Source organism: Chionomys nivalis, chromosome 25 (assembly GCF_950005125.1).
Source record: "Chionomys nivalis chromosome 25, mChiNiv1.1, whole genome shotgun sequence".
Taxonomy (NCBI): Eukaryota; Metazoa; Chordata; class Mammalia; order Rodentia; family Cricetidae; genus Chionomys; species Chionomys nivalis.
In genome coordinates, this window is record NC_080110.1 from 5,708,619 (window position 1) to 5,715,493 (window position 6,875).

Consider the following 6,875-nt stretch of genomic DNA (forward strand, 5'->3'; position numbering starts at 1 on the left):
CTTATCTAACATGTGGAAGGCCCTAGATTATTCTATCCTAGACAGACAGACAGACACACACACACACACACACACACACACACACACACGAGGGTGGTCTAGCTCAGTAACAGACCAGATAAAGAGAAACATCACACTGTTAACTGTGTAACACATGGCTGAGCATGAAGTTCATTGGCAGCCAGTGTAGCTATGTTCAAGGCCTTGAGTTCAATCTCTGCTTCCACACAACAAGAAAAACTATGTATAGGTCCTGCATATCTGTGATGATATTTACATAAATCCTTGGTTTGGATTAAATAAAGCACAGAAATCTAGAAATTAAGTCTTTCCACTATTTCAGCTCTTAGAACCTTCAGATGCCATCAACCTAAAAACATACAAAATTTAATGGATAAGCAAAATACTTGAAGACCACTGGAGTAAAGCAGCATTTGCCCGCATTCTGCTCGCTCTGTTAGTTATACTTATGGAAATATAACCTACTTTCTGCTATCAAAGATTTGAGAAATCTAAGTGGAAAGAGACCCCCTCTCCCTAATGTAATGCTGCATTTTGTAAGTAGTTAGAAAATGTTGCTATTGGCATAACAAAAACACTGATTTGCTGTGCCAAGCTGCTCTCTGCTGACTTTGATAAGGTATAAGGATACAAAATCCTATTCAAAGTCAACCTATGCACTCTTCCGGCCCTGCCAGACCAGCTCCACACTGCATGCTCCGCCCATCATTACACAGGCCTACAGCAGAGTGGACTGACCTGCAGCTTTAGCGGAGGGCCTTCAGTGATAGGTCCTGAAGAGTGACAAGACTAAATGGTCAGTTCATGCTGGGATAAAGATGCCCGGGCTGGAACTTAGAGCAGAGACAATGCTGTCAGGAACACCCTGCCCTTGGTTGAATGGGATTTCCTGTGGCGCTGTTTGACACCCACTTTGGGGCCCTTATCCTTTTCCTCCCACAACATGGGTCAAATGTATCCTCTATCACATGAGGAGAGTGATAATAATGTCGTTCATTTCTGAGCATCCCAATAAATGTTCACATTTCATTTCAAATAAAAAAAAAAGAGAGCACTTGTTGCTGTTGCAGAGAACCCAACTTTGGTTCCTGGTACCCACATGGTAGCTCATAGCCATCTATAATTCCAGATTTTACCACCCTCCCCTCTCCCTCACGGAAAGACACATGATGCCTATACACACATGCAGGAAAATACTCGTATACATAAAATATAAATAAACCTAAAAACCTAAAAAAAAGATGAGCTCAAAAATGTTGTTAGGTGGAAACAGGAAAAAGGAACAGAATATCAAAGAAGGGATTACTGTGTGCCATGATACAGAGAAGACTATAATATACACTGAAAATGATAAAAATATTTAGGACAGTTTCAGAATTGATGTTCAAATCTGAGATACCTACTGAGCATCCAAAGAGAAGCAGCACTAATTACACATGTGGGAGACATGGACACTAATCAGTTTGCTATTACTGAAAACCCCTGATGTGCCTGACATCATTGTAAGTAAACGAGGGAAGGGAAACAACGGAAAACAAACTAGAAAGGGGATTTATTCTTCGGATAAAGTGATACAGTGTTACAAGAGGGAAGAGCAGTGCTGAAGACTCGAAAAGGGGAGGATGTAGGAGTGAAACAAAGCCATTCAGACAATGGCAGGAAGAAAATATGGCAGACGGCACAGCAATCCAGATTACCCAGAGCGATGAGCGTGCACACACCGGGCTGAAGAAGTCACAGAAGGCTTCCTGGAATTGAGTAGATGACTAATCAGTTCGTGGAACAGAGTGGAAGCCAGACTCGGGTGGAGGCTGGGAGCAAGGAAGACTGGAGAGAACGTCACCAATATCCAGAGACGATAAACAATCTAGAAAACGAAAGCTAAGAACACCTAGGAGAGCACATGTGGACAGAGACACAGACGGCTAGCTACATACAAATGTGTTTTATAATTATGAAATACCTATGTTATGCAATTTCGTTACACTTCACATTTCAAATTGTTGAATTAAGGAAACAACAGTGAGGAAGGAGATCAAAGCAAAGATAAACAAGTTCTCCTTAGAGCACAGGAACTTAGCGACTTCACAAAGGAATGGGACAAAGCTGGGGCTCCCACTCTTCACCTTCACCACCAGTTTCAAAATCCAAGTGTGGAGGAAACCATTTAGTAAGCCACGATGTGTGTAGCAGCTGTTTTCAGGAGAGGAAGAACTCAGTTTACATTCGTATTGTCCTCTTTTCTAGTTGTCTGTCTTTTGAACCACAGCTAACCCAGTCAAGACCTGCAACACCACCGCTACCAGCAGCGGCCATAAGAGTTGTTCCCTCAGGCACCTGGAATGCAACCATCTCTCCCCACTTAAAGAAAGGCAGTGAACACACGTGAAGGCAACTTCAGTCTTGCTTCACGACCATTTCACTCTGCCATCTGGCTCGGCATTCATCTGGCGATCAAAGAACCAACAGGTGAATCTGCCGTAATACTAGACTGTACAGACAGCTGGCAAAAGTACATAGCACATTACATGGGCAATTAATTGATCATGAACACTAGATACAAACAAAAAATGCAATATGTAAAATACATTTATGCTCAAATAACTTTTTTTTTTTTTTGGATTTTTCAAGACAGGGTTTCTCTGTAGCTTTTGGTTCCTGTCCTGGAACTAGCTCTTGTAGACCAGGCTGGCCTCGAACTCACAGAGATCCACCTGCCTCTGCCTCCCGAGTGCTGGGATTAAAGGCGTGCGCCACCACCGCCCGGCTCAAATAACTTTTAAATCTCAAATAATTAGAGTCGTTTATTGTCCACAAATATTAAAAACTAGCATTAGCTTGCATTTTGTTCAAGGTATTATAATAAAAATGTTACTTAAAATACATTTGACAATTAAAATACTTATATTTACACAGTATCAGGAGATATAAGAAAGAAGGGGAAAGGGGAGGAGCAGATAGAAGAACGGAAGGAAAGGGGACAAAGAAGAGATGAGAAAGAAACCCATCATGCCCAGTGGCAGAATCAGGAGTTCAGGACCTGCCTCAGCTACACAGGTGTTAAGCTCAGGGCCAGTCTGGTCTATATTAGTCCCACCTTAAAAACCTAGGGCGGCTAAGACGGCAAAACAAGTAAAAGTACTTACTGCCAATCTTGACCCGAGTTCCACCCTAGGACCCCATGGTGGAAGAAAAGGACCTGTTGTGAGATCTGTCCTCTGACCTCAACATGCACGCCATAGCACAAGTATCCTCACAAGTGCACAGCAAATAAATACAATTTTTTAAAAAAATGATGCCTAAACTTAAAAGAAAGAGGATGGGGTGGGCGGGGGACGGAGAGGGAAGCAAAAGAGGAAAGGAAGGGAAAGAAGGAAAGCAATGTAGAGAAGACAGGAAGGGAGGGAGGGAAAGAAGGAGAAGGGAAGAGAAGAAAACAGAAGGAACGAAAGGAAAATCCAAGCGTAGCAGAGCCCAACATGTGAAAATGAACTTGTGAAACACAAGTTCCATGGGACAAAGCTTCCTGACTGGGAAACATCTAAACACCCTGGTAACCGCAGGCCTATGGACCGTCCTGACTATAAGGAACAGAATCTGTGAACCGCAATGTATGCACTGCAGTTAGACCACGTGGGGCTTGACCCCACGGCAATGTCCAAGAACTGAGTGCTTTAAGCATACGCTACCCAACAGCACGGACACTGCAGCCCAGTCCGAGTATCTGTGCAATGGTCATTACTGCTTGTCAACATGATTGGACCTGGGATCAACTAAGGGACACACCTCTGGTGGGTATGGGGGGGCTTTCTTGGAAGAATTAACTGAGCGATGAAGACTGCCCCCAAGAGTAGACAACTCCTTCCAGAGGCAGCCCTGATAGAGATCTGAGGATAAAGTAGACTTTCACCTGTCTGCTCTCAGTCCTTGCAGGGGACTGACTCTACCCCATGGCTGTCACTGCTGTTGCTGTCCTTGCTGACGGCAGAACCCAGCTTTTTCAGCCTCCCAACACAGAGGGAAGACAAGCGGCTCTCCACCAATACACCAAACCCTCTACAGTAGACTGGGCCTATGGAGACAGGCGGCCTTGGGGACAGCACAGCTACCAGGTGAGCCACTTCAGCATGCAGAGGGCCAACGATGGCCTGACCTGCTTCTACTGTGGAAGCCAACCTAACAGTCCTCTTTAACAGACTTTGATTCTATTTTAAGAGAGCCCCAACTAATACATTAGTCTACCTGACAAAATTTCTAATCTATAAAAAGGGAGGGGAAGTCACCTAGACTTCCAAGCGATTGCTGTAGGAATTAAAGATGATAGATACATCTAGAATACTTAGTACATTTCTAGGGCACTTGATAAGCACTAAACGAATTTACTGACTTAACAAACATTTACCCAGTATCAGGAGATGAGGGACACAGTTATAACCTGCAGCGGTGTTCTGGGAACACTTAATGAGGAGAATTTACCCTGATCAAACAAGTCTGAAGTGAACTGTATGATAAACAGACATTAACAAGAAGCAAAGGAAAGAAGAGCATTTCCAGGCTCTCGTGGACACTTCCAGGAAGTATAGCCGTGTACCTGAGGGAGGAACAGAAAGAAGGCAGTAGACTCGGGGGACAGGGAGAGGAAAAGAATTGCCAAAGCCCTCAAGAGAAGAAGCTGAAGGAGCACCAGACGGGACAACTGAGCAGGGCTCTACAGAGCGTGCTAAAATTTTCAGTTCATCCTAGAACCAATGAGAAGAAGCTATTGTGACCGGATCTTTATTTTGAAAATATTAATTCTCTAGATGAGAGGGACTTAATGAAGCGGTAGAGAAAAGAACGGGGGCTGGAACAAGAAGGTAATGCTGAAGATGAAGAAAATCAGGACGCAAGAAATCTTTAAAAGGCAAAATCAATAGGATTTCGTAAGAAATGGAGAAAGAGGCATGGCAGAAACTTGACAAGTTTCAACTCCTATAGAAAGGGATGGAAACACAGAAAAATCCCCGATTTTTTCCTTGAGAGGATAGATCATAAATTTCAATTATGTCAACACGATATAATTTCCAAATACAGAGTGAGTTTGTATGACAATGTCCTACTGTGTGAAATTACAACACGCCTCTATCAGCTGTTTTCGGTCTTACAGACAAAATGAGCAATTTTCACATGTAAGGTATATCTGAACAGAATAAAGCCCCAGATCTTCAATTAGGCTCCTTTCCTTCACACACCCCCTTCTTCTCCTCCAACCTTTATTAAAGGGGGTGGGGGGGGAGTTAAGCCTTCAAAGTCGGAAAGGAATCTTTGAAGCAATCCAGAGACGCTCAGGGTGTATAATGGCTGACTGACTTGCAACAGAGGCATACTACCTAGAAAACATAAATACCACTTTTTTTTTTTTTTTTTTTTGGTTTTTCGAGACAGGGTTTCTCTGTGGTTTTGGAGCCTGTCCTGGAACTAGCTCTTGTAGACCAGGCTGGTCTCGAACTCACAAGAGATCCGCCTGCCTCTGCCTCCCAAGTGCTGGGATTAAAGGCGTGCGCCACCGCCCGGCACTTAAATACCACTTTTTAAAGTGTCATCATACAAGCTCTGGATCTGATCAGCTGGAACTCACAATCAAATCACTTTTAAGTCGCTGCACGGGAGTCTCATCAGTCCTGTTAGAGAGGTACATTTGATACCAGTGGTGCCCTTAATTATGGAGCACAAGCAATGTGTCCAGTTGAATGCCACGAAGTTTCTGAAAGCTTCATCTAGCTAAACCTTCTCCTTTCTCTGTAGCTTAAACAAACAGGCGCACTGGAGACCCCAAGGGGATTTTATTCTCACAAACCTTATCTGCCCCACCCACCTCACACACAATAACCGTCCAGTCTTGAAAGACAACTACCGTCCGAGAGGGGCAACCGGAGTTCAGTTTAGTTGGTGACCCCAGGTCTCAGAAACAAGACGGGGGGAGGCTGCCTCCCGGTGCGGAGTCCAATTTCCCAAAAGGATACCGCGATCTCCACCGCGGAAACTCGAGCCCCTGCTCCCTCTCGGGGAACTCACTGGGCAGCGAGTCTCCCGTAGCCCGAAGGCCTCGCCTGGAGTCACCGGCCTCTGAGATCCGCTCCCTACCGCTCGTCGCTACCTGGGTCCGGCTCCCCGGGCCACCCACAGCCGGCCCGCTCGACCCGGCCCGTCACCAGGCAACAGTCGCCAGCCGCGAGGATCAAGGAGGGCCGTCGCCCACTTGATGATCGCAGACCCTGCCCCTCCCCACCCGCCGGTGCCCTCGATCGGCCGGTCACTCACTCACCTCGCAGCCGGCTACCTGGAGGGGCGGTGCTGGGACCCGTCCCCCCCCCTCCACCCCCTCGCCGGCTCCCTGAAGGCCTCCGGGCTGTGACTGCTCGGACCGCGCGCCTGGCCGCCACCGAACGCTTACTCCATCTCCTCCGCCGCTCCCGAGGCCGCAGAACCCCGAGACGGAGGAGTAAAGGGGGAAGAAGGGAGGGAAGGGATTGGGGAGGAGGAAGAGCACGGGAGGGAAAAGAGCACCGAAAGACCTGCCCGGTCCGGCATGACGTCACTTCCGGGTGGTTCGGAAGGGGCGGGACTTGACGTTCCTCCGCCCCAGGGGGGCAGTGGGGGCGGGGCTCCAGGGTCGTGGGCGGAGCCTGAGCGTCCGCCCTGCCTTTGAGTCTGGTTCAGAAGACATTGCTGGCAGGACGAGCTTTCCCCGGGCCTAGGCTAAGCAGACCGAGTTTCCGGAGCCATAGAAAGGGGTTCTCCAAGAAAACGAGGACAGGTACCCAAATGTATAATGGAGATGGGTGACAGAAGCGGCTGGTTGGTTGAACTTTCCC

General features: G+C 46.8%; 1 protein-coding gene across 6 annotated transcripts in view; it reads right to left on the reverse strand.

Moving 5' to 3' along the window:
* Scyl2 (SCY1 like pseudokinase 2) overlaps positions 1-6,588 on the reverse strand; it is a 46,858-nt gene extending 40,270 nt beyond the window's left edge. For all 6 annotated transcript variants that reach the window (XM_057757891.1, XM_057757892.1, XM_057757889.1 and 3 more), the window contains exon 1: positions 6,326-6,588. The gene's annotated coding sequence lies outside the window, so the exon portion shown is untranslated. The remainder of the gene's footprint in view (positions 1-6,325) is intronic.
* Between the last annotated feature and the right edge of the window lie 287 nt (positions 6,589-6,875).